This window comes from Balearica regulorum, chromosome 3, assembly GCF_011004875.1.
Source record: "Balearica regulorum gibbericeps isolate bBalReg1 chromosome 3, bBalReg1.pri, whole genome shotgun sequence".
NCBI classification, from domain to species: domain Eukaryota; kingdom Metazoa; phylum Chordata; class Aves; order Gruiformes; family Gruidae; genus Balearica; species Balearica regulorum.
The window spans coordinates 107598817-107617255 of NC_046186.1; the positions used below are offsets into that span (position 1 = coordinate 107598817).

The window sequence follows — 18439 nt, forward strand, 5'->3', positions numbered from 1 at the left end:
GCACTAATACTCTAATAACCCTGTAATTAGTTCACTATAATAAAAGAAAAAAGTCTGCTCACTTGAAATATGAAATAATAATTCAGCGTCAAGAAGTAGAAGAATTTAGAAGCCATTTTATGAACCAGATTTATAGTGGGAACAAGTACTGAATTGGGGGAGTTGCTCTGATGCCACTGTGTCCTCTGGAGACCCTGAGTTCTACCAAGTCCCAGACAGCTCAGCCCTACTCTTAAGAGCAGCTTCTGTGGTAAGTCCAATGTGCAATGGGTGTACACTGCCAGAGTTAGACTTGGTACAAATCAAGTCCTTCAAATGCACTCCACAGTGAATTAAGGGGACACAGGTACCCAGCATACCCAAAAAAATACAAACCTTCCTTAAATCAACTTTTTTGTAGCATTGCCACCTGAGGATGTGAAATGAGCAAAGACTACTGTTCTGCTGAGTGATATACCAGCATCAAAGGAGCCAGAAGTCTGGACCAAACAAACTTTAAAAACATGTGTGTCCATTTAAATCATGACTCCCACACAGAGTACAGGATTGCCTTCTATTTTTTTGAGCTGCATTGGCCTTGACTGTACGAGAAAATCAGCACTGCACAGCAGCTCAGATAAAGTGATGCTCTTTGTATTTGTTTTGCAGATTTTTGTTATTCGCTTCTGTTCATCTGGAGAATGCTATAGGAATAAACAGTCTGTGAGATACTGGAAACTTCACTTGCACAGAAAATGAGGGTGGAGGCTTATGAAAAAAATTTGAAAAATCTTTAATGGATCATTTTCCATCATGCTGCTTAGTTTAATTTGGGGAGCTGTTCTTTAGATGGCATGTTTACCCGGATGACTTCACTCACCTCTCCTTAAAACAGTTTACTTTCTTAAGCCATAATTAAAACCCAAACATTTTAAATATTAACTGTGTTAATATAAACAACATTCTTAAATGAGACTACAGCAGACATCTGGATTATTGCCATTCATTTTGATTTCTCTGTTAATGATCCAGAGTAGAATTTCATTTGTTCGGTAAGACTCAAGAAAAAGTATTCCCTCTGAGACATGCTAAATCCATAGCACATTCCAGCTGTAAAACAAACTAAAAAGAATTTTTAATACATGTGAATGTATTTTTTTTTCTTGGACTCATTTCTGATACTAACCAAAACTTAAGGAATCATGAGGTCTTACACACTGAAATTTAGACTAGACAACCTTCTTAAGTTCCTTCCAACTTAAATTATCTGATCATCTTATGGTTTCAAAGTATACCTGTTCTTGAGATTCATCTATGTCATTCTGTGAATCAATGTTATTCAGTTATTTGCAAGGCCACATGGAGTTCCTCAGGTCTACAGCACAGGAAGCAACAGATTCCAGAAGAATCTTAAGCTAATTTTGTTTCATGGGCAACCTCATGGAGGCAGGGGACCAGACAAACAGAAAGGAAGATATATCAAAACCAGAGTGACATTTAATGCAAGAACTGTAACACAATGATTAAGCAGCAGTTGTGTCAGACACTAAACAAAGATGATGCCAATGGACCAACTCACAGGCCCACATATTTAAGTTTACATGACAAAAACCCTTCTGGCATTAAAGAGTTTGTGACCAGTAGAGATCCCTCTTCTTGGTGACTGTGCAGTTATGACGCAGAATGTGCTCGCTTTGCTTATTGATTTGTAAAGTAGTTTTTCTTCTCTCTTTTTTTTTTAAAAAAAAAAAAAAGATCAGGCAGAAATGGAGGAAAAGGTGAGTTCTTCTCTGTAACTCATATCAACAAAAGGTGGCCAGATGATGCAAGAGGACACTTCTCAGTATGTCCAATATGTCCTCATTGGAATAAACATTTCAGATGCTAATGGACCATCCTCACGTACACAGCTGAGCTCTTAAAAAAGCAGCAGAACTGAAATGACAATAAAGGGGCTTATGTGGTTCTAAATTCAACAACTGCACTGTGAGCTGAGCCTGAAGAAAGAAATGGACCTGTCTGAAATCAAAGGAGCAATTTGATAGGTGAGCTACCAGTTTATTTTAGCCTACTGGATAAGAAAGGGATAATTTAGAGAACAATTTTTTATTTCTAATGTTAACATTAGAAAAGCGTGGAAATTAATTAATTTTCCTAAACAGGTCACACACTCCAAGACATGCTGTCCTTGAATAGTAAAGAACAAAGTGAATAACTTACATTAAATTATTTGTCTGTGAAATCTTCCCATGAACAGTATTTTTTTAATGCTACCAATGCAAATTAAAATACCAGCAGAAGAGAAAAATAAATTAGTTTCAGGTGTAACTGCTGGCACAGAGAAACTGATCCAGACAACTTATTACTAATTGAGGATTTCACAGCACATTATTTTCTCATTATACATGCAAGAGCATTCCCCAAAAGTATAAATCAAAAAGGTTAAAAGCAGACATCAGTGGTTATAATTATCCACTCTTAGAACAAGAAATGTTATCCTTTGCCAAGTTACCTACTCTAAAAAAACATAACCAAGATCTTACTGCCAGAATGCCTGGACTTTTTATCCAAAATTCCTTCAGAACACAGGATTATCCTCCATAGTCAGGACAGAAGCTTGGCAAACTGTTTATTTCACTCCGTTCTGTTGTTTCAGGCAGACTTGTCTTCCACACTCCTCTTATCTTCACACAGAAATGCTACATCCATGATAAAAAATGAATACATTTGGTTTTGGCAGCATTCCAATGGAAGGAGAAAATTTGGTGCCTGTGAAGTTTTTATTAAGGTATTCAGCGATGCCATACTGACAATGCGCTTAAGATATGCGGAGTGAAACAGCTGGTGAACTTCAATCAGGAATGCTCGTCAATTGATGCATTTTTTTAAAGACAAATCTACGGGCATTGATGTCCAGGAGCTTATTTCTATTTTCCATCACACTGTACTGGGTTATATCAAAGCCAAAGTTGCCATATTCTGCCAACTAAAGTTTATCTGAATTCTAGTAAGAAAAACTAGAAATACGCTCCATCTGGCAGAAAGACCGATGTGCAATGAGCCAAATTAGATTTGGACAGTTGGCAGATATTCTTTAGTAATCCCAATAAGATAGGCTGCACAAGATAGCAGCATGAGAGAACTGGAATATGTTGTACCTCATTAACCGTGCCTCTTATCAAGACTCTACGGTGCCTGCTCCTAAACAGACACTACCCCACTTTTGGGTGGAATCAAAAATGTACATGTTTCAATTGAATTCAAAATCATTTAAATAACTTTGATCACAACCTTAGTATTTACATAGCACCCATACAGTTGCATCATGTTTGTATACTAAACAACACCTGCTTCATATGAAGCTGACAAACTAAAGCTTGCAACTGAAAAAGACGTAGTAGACGGGCAGTCAGTAGGAACAGTCAAAGACTAAAACACCTTAGGATTTAAGCCTTAATAAGCAAAGCAGGTACATGGAAAAAATGCTATAAACAATCTTATTTTAAAGTTACAATGAGAAGATTCAACTTTTTTTTTTTTTCTTAAACAGTATCTTAATACTGTAAAACTCCCTTGTTTTCTCATTAATTCTTGATAATAAATCATTTTGTATGTGGTGTTCCAGGAACACCCAGTAATTCACCTCCACTAAAAGAATCCTGCTACTCCCAGCAGCAGGAGATTTAGATGAATCTCATTAAAGTCAGGGGACAGTTTCCCATCAATTACTAGGAAACATCAACCAAACTAAGACAATAAAGGTTCTAGATCTGTGATCTAGTCATTATTTATTCATCAGTGTGTGCAATTTTATATTTATACTGTTATGCATCCTAACCAAGTTTTATTCTTAGTAATATTACAAAACCAAATGAAAGACAACACAGAAATCAAGTTTCATATACTAGATGCAGCACATGTGCTACATCACATACAGAATCAGGTACTGAATCCAAACTTACTTGGTTTAAGACTATATGTTCTGCCAAAGTGTACTTTTTTAATCCCTAATCCAGATTGAGAGAAATAGCTTCTGGGCCCACTAAGAATAAGGTAATTGCATTCCTCTTACTACAAAGAGCTTGCACTACAGGCTTGAAGTATACAATGCAAGAAACACTAAGGCGAATTGTTATCCACATTGAGTGTGGGCAACACAAGTAGTAATGAATTTAATTCCCAGTGAAAGATACTTAGACAAGACATTAGAAAACACTTTCATAATAACAAGAGTAGGACACTGGAACAAATTGCTTAGGGAAATTTCACCATCTCCATCACTGTATTTTTTTTAAGAACTGGTTAGACAAACATCTGTCAAGAGTGGTTTAGCTATAGTTTGATCTTGCCTTGCAGCAGAAGAAAAGTATTATCTGACCTCTCCAAGTCCTCTCCCAGTCCTTTTCTCTACAGTTCCATCCTGCTCTTTAATTTCTGCCACTCAGACAAGTGTTCTGGACACAACACAGTATTTACTTTATGGTATCCAACCTTCTTTATGAATTTCAAATGCTAACAAAGCAAATAATAACAAACAACAGGGAATGAGTACATCAGCCAACACACATACATCCTGAGTTTGTTCAGGTACTGATACTCATTCCTGAACACTTGAACTGAGTGCAGTTACTGGCTTATAAATATATGCTCCACCACCATCATATTGTAATGTCCTAGAATTAATTTCCCTTAGAAAAATGTCTCCCTGTGGCCTTCGTGCATATGTATTTGCTTTCAAATAATGGATCTCTCAAATATGGTAACAGCTCTAAACCAAGGATAATTATTTTTAAAAGCTGCTTATATCTGAATTTTCCCCTTCTTTTTAAAAAATAAGTATAAGGACTGATTTGAAAAATTCTTTTTGATAAGTGCTTGGCAGCTACATATTCCCTGTAGCTATTGTCTTTCATCTAAAATGCTAATCCACTGACAGAACCACATATCTACAGAGAAAACCCTCACATCTGGGCTAGGCCCCTCATGCAGTATTTTGAAGAGATGTCAGAGCAAAGTCACTTGTGATGTCTTGATGTCTAAGGATTACTTTCTATTGTCTTGTCAGTTTTACAGACTAAAACCAGGAACACACTGTGTCATTTCAAACCATTTTAAATTTAATACCTTACAATGCTGATTTACAAATGTCATTTTAAACACCTATGAAATAAAAAAAAAAAAAAAAAAGAGTTGTAGACATTATCAGAAAGACAATTCCTTACAGCAAACAATCATGCACATAATGGAAATTCTGATATTCAATGCATCCTGAAATTGGTAAAAGTTCAAATTTAAAAAAAAAAAAAAAGTTAATTGAAATAGTCTGACTACCAAAGATTGGAACCATCAAAAAAACCAAACAAATGAAAACCCAAAAAATGAACTGGCCTCTTACAGTAGAGCAAGAATACAGAAGCTAGTAACTTGGTAGCTTTCTTCAGGGTTGTCTTGTACCTGAGTTATTAATATTAGAGCAAAAAACTTGTAGGGACTCAAATATAAAGTCAACACACATTTGAATGTTTAATAATGCCTTGATCTTGAACAGAATAGTACTGTTGAGTAAAAAGTCATGCATAAAAACATGAGAGCCTCGTACTGTATTTCTTTTTAGATTATTTTAATAATTTCAAATAGCTATTTATGATGGTCTCTCAGGATACAAAATATTTGAGGCACAAACATAAAAGTTTTGAAAGGTGTGCAAGCAAAAAGATGGGAGAAACAATACAGGAATGGTTTTTATTTTTTTAGAAACAAAAGCCAATTTGAAAAACAAGTATTTCATTTGAGAAGTCTAAACATCATCATAAGAAATTAGTAAAAATTGCTACTAACTGAATGCAATTTTTAGAACTCAAAAAGGAGACAATGCTAAGGAAATGAGATAAATATTCTTATATGCAACAAGACAAGTTATAACTATAGAATAATACTCTAAAGCTCAGGAGGTACTATGCCATTCATTGATCAAAGTAAATCCAGAATTATGGTTAATTTGAAAGGACTACTCAAAATCCAACTGGACATGGTGCTTGGCAATCTGCTCTCACTGACCCTGCCCTGAGCAGGAGGATCGGACTAGCTGATCTGAAGAGGTCCCTTCCAACCTCAACCATCCTGTGATTCTGAAATTACGATTAAAGCTACCTTTTCCATTTTCTTTCAATAACAACATTCTCGTTATATTGTATCAAAGCTCCCCAAATCTAATTCTGAAATAAAGTAACACCAAGATACTATATATTCAGTTGTAACAGCATATATATTTCTGAGTTCTTGTGGCTCAAGACAGAATGAGTCTTTAGCCTTAGTATTAATAACAAGCCTGCTTTTGCACTGGAAATTGCAGTTCATAAAACAAAAATTGGCAAAGTCTCTCTCTCAGTTCTACAAGGATATGACAGGTAAAAACACAAAACTGTCATGCTTGTTTCCTGACATTTAGTAGTGGTCAGGCCTACAAAATTTGTTCAAATGAGAAACTTCCTTTTCCTGCTCTCAAGTCTGGCACACAGAAAGCCCCTATTTATCCCCAAATGCTCGGCAATCAACATTAGTCTTTGACATTGCTGACACTGTTAAGATAATAAATACTGGCAAGATTGGCCTCAAGCCATTAGATAACACTACAGGAGTGGCCACCCACACCACTGCTCCTCCGCACAGGTTTTCTCTGCGTAAGAAGCCCTGGATGTCAGAGGAGACTCATCTCCTCGTATGAACGGCTTCAGCACACAAGTCTGCAGCTATGGCAGGGCACAGCACAACCACCATAGCTCTGTTGTCCCAAAGCAGCCTCTTTCTTTCACATACCAATTTCAAGAAGAGTTTACACTTACTGTCAGATAATGTTAAAGGATCAGCTAGCTGGTTTATTCTATTGAAATATTACTTCATCATATGGTTTGGTCTCACATCAGGAGCTCCAGCTTCCCCTAATGTCTCTTGCTTTTCTTAACTGAGGACTCTCCCCATCCTGACTCCCCAGTTAATGATACTGAAACTGTACAACAATTTTGAACTTAACAAGCACAGGAACACAAGAAATTTTTATTTTTTTTAAACCATCAGCAGCAAGGCAAGGTTTATAGTAAGACTTTTAGGTGGTAAAATATACATGGAATTTGCTGAAGATGCAAACTAGGCACTATTCTGGCCCAGACTGCTTATCTGAACTTCATATTCCAGTGCACAGACTGCTTTTCTCACTATGTTTTCCTTAGCTAAACGGTTTGTAAATGTGCAGTAACTACATGCATGCTTCTTTATTATTACAAAAGAATATTCTCAGGAATATACAGGCACTAGAACAGAGTACACAAATACATCCAAAAGAGAAGGATTTAAGTCAGGACTGTTTGCTTATCAATGGTTCTTCAGAACCAACGACTTGCAGACAGAAGAGTTCAAAATAGGTGTTTAAATTATACTTTTGTGTGACTAATTAACTGTGCCTACACTGAAAATACAACAACTTGAAATGAAGGAGCCTGTGGGAAAAAAGTGATGGCAGGGAGTGGATTGCTCACCTAGCAAGCAGCCTACGCCAGAGGGGCCCTGAATGAAAAAAAAAAAAAAAAAAACCAAAAAAAAAACTAGCTGAAAATGGGCTGTGAACCAGAAGTTTTGCCATGGTGGGCTATGTACTATTTGTGAAGGAAGAGTTGGGAACCTTTAATTTACACAGCATTTAGAAAACAAAACAAAAAACCTGATTTCATTTCTCTACCTCCATCTGGTGTTCTAGTTTTCTAATAAGCTACAAATACATACAGCGGAGGACCTGGCGGAGGGCACTCACTATTCTCGCCTCTCTAACCTGCCCAGCTGTCACAATGCTTTTTTTGGATCTGATCATTCTGCTTATAGTTTCACATTCCTCAACAGAAACTCCACACCAACAACATTCATCAGAGAAAACGGCCATTTGAGTAAACATTTGAGAGAATAATGGCCTTCAAGTTCAAGCCCAAAGTTGCATGAATATTGAGAAACAACACTAAGTACGTGGCAGACAAATTTAACTACCATTGAAGTGTATTCAAATATCCTGAACACAGTTTGCTCTTTTTTGTGGCAGTCTATTAGATGATACTTTAAAATACTTACTAAAAAAACAAACTAATTTAAGCTGATGGTGGCAGAAACAAGTTTCACTGACCACCCAACTTTAAATATTAGGTTTATTCACTTAGGATTTCAATGTAATTACAACAAAATACCAAGCAGCTTGTTTGAACTCTGTGAACTTCAGTTGACAGAGCTATTTCTGGGTTGCTGAACTGTAATCTTTTGTATCATTCTACCCTTTTCCTGAAAAGATAGGAATAAAAATATTATCATGACAATTAAAAAAAAAAAGACTGTGTATGTGCCATGTTTTGCCATATCAACTTTATTGGAATTCCATTTTGGCTTCTAAGAACTTAAGTAAACAGATTAAGAACTCCACAACCACTACCCTGCAGCATATTCTAAAGATTAAAAAATTAAAGTCTGCTAAGTAAGGCTAATTCATGTCAAAGCTTTTAGATTTCTAATAGTATCATGAGTTACTGGCGGGTAAAGGAGTAGAAAGAGTAAGCTCCTTAAGAATGTTATGTCCATCTGTGAGTGCCATCTGTCAAAGAAATCCTGAAAGAAGAGGCTAAAGAGGAATCCAGAATATGCCCAGCTGTTGTACAGTAAATTACTACCTAGGCTAGAAAACTTTAACACGTATTTCTAGGCCGATAAATGCTTTCTTTCCTTTTGATTCTCATTTTAGATATGCAATCTCTGCTCTCTGCATTTCTGTGCAACCATACACAGTCTCTGAAACAGCTGATTGCATTGAATAATTCTGAGAGTAAATTAGACAATATGAACTGAGGATTTGATTGGTTCTGATGATGACAGTCAAAAAAAGAATACAAAAATGGGGGCTTTAAATGCACTGACGATACTAAGAAAGCAATTCACAGAAGAACATTCACTCAGAAGCTGTCTGGACAATTTAACAAGTAATACATATTCTTATATATATGTTTGTATGTGTGTAAGACATAATTTTTAATTATCAGGGATATTTTTACATGCCTTTGAGCTGAAGCGAGTTGTTAGTTGCAGATCCCAGAAAATTTCTGGGACTGATGAAACAAACAAACCTGCTGGTTCCATACTGCATCCCACAGCAACTCTTCCCTAGTTCTTTTCTATCTTCCTCCAGGAATAAATACACAGATACAAATACACTAAAAATAATGGGAGGTAAGGGAAAGGGAGGTCTACAGAAATGAGTTCTGAGATAACTGGATGCTTTTCATTTTGCCAAAGGAAGGATGTACAGTCTTAATAGGAGGTTGATCTTACCCCTCTCCCACCCCGTGTACTGATCAGCAATAAAAATCACGATGAAGCTGTAAAAATATATTAAAGGGGGGGAGGAGAAAACAGACAGAAGAATGTAGAACATACTTTAAAGACACATAAAACATAAAGGAATAAAGAACACATTATAAAAATTTAAATAAATTGTTTCTTGTTCCTGAGTTATGTGGGAAACAGAACAAAGATAAGATGCAAAGGCTGCAAAGTAAACCCTGGAGGCTAAAAAAAAAAAAAAAGGGTTTACAATGAGAAGAAAACCAATGTCATCCCAAGAGAACAAATATATACATCAAATACTTGCCATAGCTGTTGCAAGCATGAGAAGAAGCACTGTTATATCCTATATATTTTACTGTTCTTCCCCCAGGGTAGTATGGCTTTGGATTTCACATATTGTTTGAAAGACCCTCCTGCCCAGCAGGAGGAAAAATGTTCCAGAAAACAGTACTACTATACAGCCATTTTAATGTGCTGCAATAGATCTTTTGCTTTCTTCTTCCTTCAGCCAAAAAAGGTTTACTCAGCAGTTACACAGACACTTGTGATTGCTCTTTTTTAATGGAAGTCAGTGTTGATAAGAATATCTACCCCCTCAAAAAAAAAAGGGGGGGGGGGGAAACTACTGAAGAACCACAGACAAAAGCATGGCTTTTCCAAATATGTCTTCTACTTAACTGTGCCCTAAATTAACAGAATATAGGTTAAATGCTAATAGGAAAGAAGATTCCTTTTCAATGAGTAAAAAGTAGAACAGCAGAGAACAAAGAACCTACTACTGTTAAACAATAAAAATAGATTTAGGATAATCTCTCTTGCTTCTCCTCAGCTTGATCATGTTCTTTACTGTATTGCAAATATGGCATTGTATTTATTACCTTTTGGTTATTTGCAAAAACTTAAATGCACTAATGAATAATGGCATTGAAGGAATTCTGTTCACAAGTTGTTAAAATACAGCAGAAGATACTATCATTAAATACAAGAAATGCATTTTTGAGTTTTAGGTACAGAAAAAAAGAGAGTAAGAGCAAGTGTGAAAGCACATCTATGTATGTGTGCAAGGGAAGGAAGAAAAACTCTATTTCACTGGCAATTGAGATTATTTCATGTTATTATTCTTTCCATGTGAACCACATGAATAGCTGCTAGTTCAACCTGGCCAGTGTTGATACAGGCTGAATCAAAGCCTTGCTGGAGGCAGCAAGAAAAAGAATGAGTGCCTTACAGGAGTGTACACTTGCAAGGCTTTATACCAAAAAAAAGAAGCAGCAGAGGACTGTACTGTTTCCTGTATGCTATTCCACAGCCAAGTGACGAACCTTATCATAACCCTCCCATGAAATGGGACCAGCAGGCTGAGGGAGGTGATCCTGCCCCTCCACTCGGCTCTTGTGAGACCCCACCTGGAGTACTGCATCCAGCTCTGGGGGCCCCAGTACAGGAGAGACATGGAGCTGTTGGAGCGAGTCCAGAGGAGGCCATGAAGCTGATCAGAGGGCTGGAGCACCTCTGCTGTGAGGCCAGGCTGAGAGAGCTGGGGTTGTTCAGCCTGGAGAAGAGAAGGCTTCGGGGAGATCTAATTGCGGCTTTCCAGTATCTGAAGGGGCCTACAGGAAAGATGGAGAGGGACTGTTTATGAGGGAGTGTAGTGACAGGACAAGGGGTAATGGGTTTAAGCTGAAGGAGGGTCGATTTAGATTAGATGTTAGACAGAAATTCTTTACTGTGAGGGTGGTGAGGCACTGGAACAGGTTGCCCAGAGAGGTTGTGGATGCCCCATCCCTGGAAGTGTTCAAGGCCAGGCTGGATGGGGCTTTGGGCAACGTGGTCTAGTGGAGGGTGTCCCTGCCTGCAGCAGGGGGGTTGGAACTAGATGATCTTTGAGGTCCCTTCCAACGCAAACCATTCTATGGTTCTATGAAATTATCAACCAAGTCCTCTACAGGAAGAACAGCACACAGGGTGGAAGAACCCACCAGTAGAAGGAACTGAAGAGACACATGAATGTGGAAAACACAAAGAAACATACAAATCCTACCACCTCTGTCATGTTGTAATTTTTTTTTCTTTACTATATCACTCAGGACTCCAAAATAATTTTTAAAGGTTGAAAAGTAAACACAAGGCCTAGTTGCTCAGCTTCAGAGTCCTGACCAGGAAGGTAGCGCGTATCTGGTCATACACCACATCTGGCATGTCAGTCTCACCCACACAACCGTCCAAACCTGAAGAGCTGTGATCCTTCATCTGACCATAGAATACCAAGCAAGATCGGATACAGTCTGTGGATTTTTTCTCCTCAGAAAGACCAGCTCTGTGAACCTTTGCTGTACAGCACAAACATATATGGAAACAGAATGGAAAGGGCAGAAAACAGTGAACAGGAGGATGCGACCTATGTGAGGATGTGCTTCAAATTCCGAACCTGATGGTTGATTATTTAAATAACAGTCAATTTTATTAATATTTTTTTTCCTACTGTGCTTTTTGACATTCAATGTTCATATAAAAGTCATTAACTGCGAAAGAAAGGAGTTTGTCAGAGAATTTTTGAGTCTTTAAAATGCTGAAAAGCCAGCAGCCTGTGCAGACAGCTGAAGGGGAAGGTGGCAAGAGACAGGTTCTATCAAATTTGCTAAAGCAAAGTGAACCAGAAGCCTGCATCTCGGTGAAAACTATGGAAAGTCATTCAAGCTTTGCCATTTTTAGATCCAATGACACAATACAACAGAATTTAAATTGAGAAGTTACAATGAGAAAATATATAGTAGGGAACTACGCACTTCATAGCGCTGCTCATTGTTTTAAACAGAGATTATGACCTGAATGATGTGATATGCCTAAATCACAGGTGTTGTATTAAAGACAAATTCAAATAAAGAAGTGCAACTACTGAGGGAAAGCTGGGGTTGAACTCACGCTTTTAAAAGAAAGTCAGAGAATACAATCTTCAAACAATCAGTTATTTTGGAATACTCAAAAGTATAATAAACACATACCCCACCACCCTCAAAGTCATTCAATATCTTCCTCCCCTTCTTGTTTCCCTCACTCCCATGTTTGTTTTCTGTCTAGTATCCTCCTCCATTTAAACAGCTTGTCGCTTGGAGGATCAAAGTTGCTATTTTCAGTCACTTAAACTACAGTTAATCTCATTGTTGCTTGCCTTGTTAAGTAGAATTAGTTGTCTACTGTGCACCTAATGGCTAACAAGGAGACTGACAGCAAGTCCTTGGCTATATGTAATGTTACAGAAGGTGTACTTCAGAACTCACATAACGAGCAGTTTTAGCTAGTTTTGACACTTGTTTTTATAGCATTGATTGATATTTGAACTTATGGCCTTGATTAATGTCTATATTAATCATCATCGTCTGGCTGAGACTCAAGCATTGCTTTCCTCTCTCTGGAAACGAAATTGAAAAGCAAATTTTTTAGAGCAGGGAACAGCAATTCAGAACTTAAACTAGCATGTAGACCAATTACATCTACAAATGATTTATTAACGTGATACATAAGCAGAGTTAATCAAGAACTTTCCTTGGACATGTGTTATATTTGATCTGCTTCAGGAAAAGTCTGAGTAAAAAACAAAGTAAAAATTTTACTCATTTTTAATCAAAACTGTGGAATCAAAGATCATTCCTATTGGTGCCTGAGCCTCAGCTCCAACCAGGAAAGACTTTTCTGATCTCACCACCAGTCAAACGGCTTCCAGCAGGGTGTTTTAAAAAATAGAAAAGTTTTTCCACAGTTCTTGACAAAGTATTCTGAGAAAACAATGCTTCATAAGCAAGTGAAGTTACCTACATGCCTAACACCTTTTTTTTTTTCTCCACAGATTGAAAGAAAAACGCCTATTCTGTTTTGAAACATCAGAAAGCAATGGACGGTGTTTAAATATTGAATTTTTAGTACTCAACTTGAGACAACCTGTTCTAAATAGATCATAGAATAATCAGAGAGTATCAGGTTGGAAGGGACCTCAAGGATCATCTGGTCTAACCTTTCTTGGCCAAAGACAAGACGTCCCAGCCCTGTCCAGCCAATAGACAGACAACTCGATTCTTGATTCCTTTAATAAATAAAAACATTCCTTAAAATAGCTATGTAAATTATCTTCTTTCTTCTCATGGATCTGGAGTTGAATAGTATACAAACTATATAATAGTGAGAAAGTGCTGCCTGACTTGCATTTCTTTCAAAACAAAAACCCAGCATCAAGATTTGAATGTCATGAATACACACTCACTGACATAAAATCATGGCTCTGGAAGATCAATTAGACTAGAAGTTTGCAAAAAAGCCTCTGCCATTCTCCTAAAACTGCATCTACTGAGGTTCAATTCAACTCAAATATTTTATTGACGTGAAATCCTGCACTCTGGCACCAGGTCAATCAGCTGGCCTGCAAGACCAGACTGGGCAAGTAATTCAGCTATTTGCTTCAAGATATTCTTCTAAAACAAGTCACATGCATCTTGCTAGATAAATTCTGAGAATTTTGTGGCTTTTTTTCCTACATTTCAGTTGTATTAGCGTTTTAAAGACTTTGTTGCAAGATTCTAAAACTAATACAGTGATAAAAGACAACCATCAGTTATTGAAACTTTTATATAGTATGCAATACTGAGAGAAGGTCAGTTCTTTAGGCAAGTAACAAGGATTTACCAGTTGAATTCTGTTTTTCCTCTCAGCTAGACCCAATTTTCCAATTTCCTGTTATCTGCCTATGGTCAGCTTTCAAGCTCCTTAATAAAGCCTATTGAAGGGACTAGCTCCGACCTCCTGTGAAGTAGCACACAGTAGATAAGGTATTCATAGTTCTGCTTAACATATTATGCAAATATAATTACAAATCTCAATAAGATTATTACTGATGTTATTTGAATGTTGTACAAACTAGTATCACACCATCAGACACTTTCAGACTAGAACTCTCACTGCCATAAAATACAAATGAATTTGAAGCCTGCAGTATGAATCCCACACAAGCATGTGTACTCTCAACTATCTCACACACTAACTGCATTTTAACCTTAAATGTACATTTGGTCTTCCTTAACTGCTGCACTGTGTTCAAGCAGACCAGTTATAGAGAATTTCAATCATAACAGAACCCAAGAACTACATCAGGATTGTGTCAAAATTTCTAACAGGATACCAGAAACTTCTTCATTCCAGCTCAAGATATTCTCTGTTTTCATGTGGCAACGGCAATTTCCTGATGTTTCAGAACAACTCTATTATTTCATCACTCTCTCTAGAACAGAGGAATTAGAAGATTTTTGATGCTGCTAATGATAGTCTATACACATGTTAAATTGTGCCAATCTGGTACTAGGAAATTGGGAAGTAATAATAGAGCCAAAACATGTCTGTGAAACGCTTATTGATCTGAATCACACAAGCACAGCCAAAACATTATACAACACTTTCTAACCCACAGAAATCACTACCTGCAACAGGAAGACACACACTCCAAGTTAGAGTGAAAATCTAGGGGGTTTACGTGATATTCTCCAAAATGTTTCAGCACGTTAGAGATTTGATGTTAGTTTCATCAAGACATATACGCACATTCAGTCAGTCTAAACTGGGAGGAAGAAAGACACTAATACATTGAGACAGGCACAGTTTTGGCAGGCAGCAACGTAGAAAGATTATGGCAACAGATTCAGAAGATAAGTAGGGAAATCAGCAAGCTGTTTTGCATTCGTGTAGATACTGGTAGAGTACAGAAGTTACTAACTCACTTAAAAATACAGGACAGAAATTTGGGGTGTTGGTATGTTCACAGAAAAAGCAGGTAAATGACAGAACGAGCAAAACGGGGAAACAGAATGCTCATCTCCCCAGGGAAACCGCACTGAGCAACTTCTATGTTTGCTTGCTTGTGTTTCTAATGGAGCTGGGATAATTGTTGATGACACATACTTTTTTATTATTATTATTTAAATTTAATCTTAGGCATGTTAAGGTCAGGCATCATCATTTATTAGAAATCAGTCTTCCATAATTGGAATTAAATCTGTGAGAAAGGATGCAAAGGTCTAGTCTGAAGTTCAATACTACAACACACAAATGTTGCATTTCTTGCCTATGACACCCTCGGAACCCTTCTAATTTTTTGATAAGAGACAAGTTAATCCCACTTACGACATTTAAGTTTTCATTTCAGCATTCAGAACTTTCCTAAGCATTTGACTGTCAAAAGCAATCATGACATTAGTAATACAGAATCTCAGACAAATATTTTTCAGGAACTATGGTTTAAAGCAACAAGGTAAGCAAAGACTGAATGAAAGAGCTGCAACTTGACAATAATTTCTTTTCTGGGTACATTGGACAAAAGCTACCACTATAAATCATGCTTTTGTTATTTAATTTCCTACACCTTTTTGGGTTTTACATTCTTAAAAAGGAATACTGGCTTTGTGATGCAAGTGAGTAGGAAGAGAATGATATTTGGAGCTATTGCAATTAATCAGGCAGAAAACATGTAGACTATACTAATATGATACAACTTTCACTTCCTTAAATATAATGTGTAATATTTACAATGATTATGAAGAATACCATGTTAGACCATGCAAATACTGAGAGCAAAATGTAAATTCCTCTGCATGTGCAATTCATTAGGATCAGGTAATTTTTGTCATAGTATTATGAATAGTGACAAAATCCTGTATTAAAACATTTTAATACATTTTTTTCAGAAGACAAAGAGTGCCACTGGAAGAACGAATGACAGCACTAATAAAAGTATTGGTAAGGAACTGGCTAAGAGAGAGATGACAATGGGTAGTGCTGAAAGAGGAAATAAAATCAGAGCAAGATTATTAGTGGTAATCCTCCCGGGTCAGTTTTGAAACTGATTTAACGTTTTAGTTAATAACCTTGGCACAAAAATAAATGCATGCTAATAAAATACACAGATATCACAAAGCTGGAAAGCCACAGTAACACCAGGGAAGACTGAAATATCAGACATACAGAAATCACTAAACTGAAGGTTGCAATAACAGAAATTGGATTAAATTTAACAATGTAAAATGTAAATGCTTGCCTATTGAGTGTAACAGCAGAAACTTCACCTATACAAGTTCCTTCTGAAATGTCATCTGGAATATTATTTATAGTCCTTGTCATTAAAGTTTCAGAAAGTTGAAAGTTGTCTGACAACTTCAAGAGTGACCAACAATCTGAAGAATGACCATACACAAAATGGGCATGAAAAACTACCTCAAAAATTGTGATCTGCAAAAGAAATCCCTAAAATTTTAACTTGCTTATAAGAAATTTCAATCAGGCTACCAAACATGTGCCAAAACGTAAGTGTAGCTCCAATAGTATGAGACAAACTAAAATGAAGTAGTCATTGTGGTACAGAAATTTAGTTCTTTTTCATGACTACTAAACCCAAGTTAGACCCACATGTAAATAAAGAATCATTATCTTTTCCAATTTTTCTGTTTTCCAACATTTTCCCATTATGAAAACCAGTCTCTGAAGTACAGCACAAATGGCTTTCTTATCTTGCCTTATTTATTGCGGTCCCAAAACCTACTAGCCTTTTTTTGAAGTATTCATAATCCAGAAGTTCAACTTACTCTCCGTTGTAGCTTGGCTGTAACTACTCCTACAAAGTCAGAGACAAATAACCTGGACTGACACTCCATAGCTCTGCTATAAAAATGAAACTATGTCCACCATATGAAATAACACACTGTGTTTATTTTGCACTACACCTGTACTCTACTTTCTTCATATATTAAATGTGGATATCATTAGCTATCTTTAAATTCCCAGACAGAGCATATAGAACTCCCACTCACCTCATTGGGATGCCATCTGATGTGCAGCTGAGCCTGTTCACCACTTAATTGTCAAGAATCACTGACAATTTCAAGCTCTTGCTTCTTTGGTTTTTGTAAAGCTCTCACAGCTTCTGCTTATTGCTGTGTCATCCATGCGGCACTCTGTAAAGTTACCTCTTTTTAGGCACTAAGACAGCCTTTTACATCCTTAGCATGCAGCTGCAGGCTGTAGAAAGTTTTTGGTGTACCAGATTAATCAGTATGGAAAGTAGTTCTAGTAACAATTTATCTTTTGCTAAGCAAAAATATTGCAGCATATACAGAAGTAAGCATATTAAAAATGAAGCGTGCTTGTATAAACTTAACATACCAATATATTTATATGTAAAGTGAGCATTAGTCTATGATATCTCTGGTATCTGAGGAGGACTGTAAGAATGCGCTTTTCCTAGAAGATCACTGCACTAGAGACCAAAACTGCGCTTTCATGCGTTTATACAGGAATATTTTATAGCTTTTTAAAGCAACTTTTCAGAAAAAACAATAGCTGTATTTAATAGATAGGCCCCGTCATTTTTAAATCACAGAAAAAAAGATATTAATTTGAGGGAAAGAATATGAAAACCATACATTCATTATTCTTACAAAATAGAAATGAAGGGAGAAAATGAAGATGTATCCTAAAAGACTCTCAGCCCACAAACCATTCAGAATGTGTTCAGGTAGGTTCAACTTGTAAGCCAATCTTTATTCCAACCAGAACCAAGGAAACATGCCGGAACAAGCTAGACCAAGTTTGAGGCATATGTCTACTGTTCTTCTACTATGCCATGTAATAACAGACATAATATATAAATAGTTTGATACGGTTTGGGTTTTTTTTGCTTTCATTACTGTTAGAAAACAAACCATATTGACAAGCATGATCCAGATATAATAAGCACTGTAACATCTGCCTAAAACTCCTGACAGCAAGAAACTGAGGAAGGAACAGTAGCCAGAGGCTATAAAGGAAGAAAAGCATTTGGTCTAAATGCATCCCAGTACCTCCAGAACTTTAAAAGTAATAAGAAAAATAAAGAGTGTACTGTTTGCTCAAACACACTAAAACTACACTTATTAAGAATAAAGGATAGTGTTAATGAAAAAGTCTTTGCATTCAAGTTGCATATGTAATATACTTTCTTCTTTTAACATAAAGCATACGGCACAATGCTTGCATAAAAATAAAACAAATACGTATTTTTTTAATATCTTAGATAGGAACT

General features: G+C 36.7%; 1 protein-coding gene across 9 annotated transcripts in view; it reads right to left on the bottom strand.

Annotated features, from left to right (window-relative positions):
• Nucleotides 1–18439, bottom strand: part of CDC42BPA (CDC42 binding protein kinase alpha) — a 190481-nt gene that overhangs the window by 88479 nt on the left and 83563 nt on the right. The gene's annotated exons all lie outside the window — the stretch shown is intronic.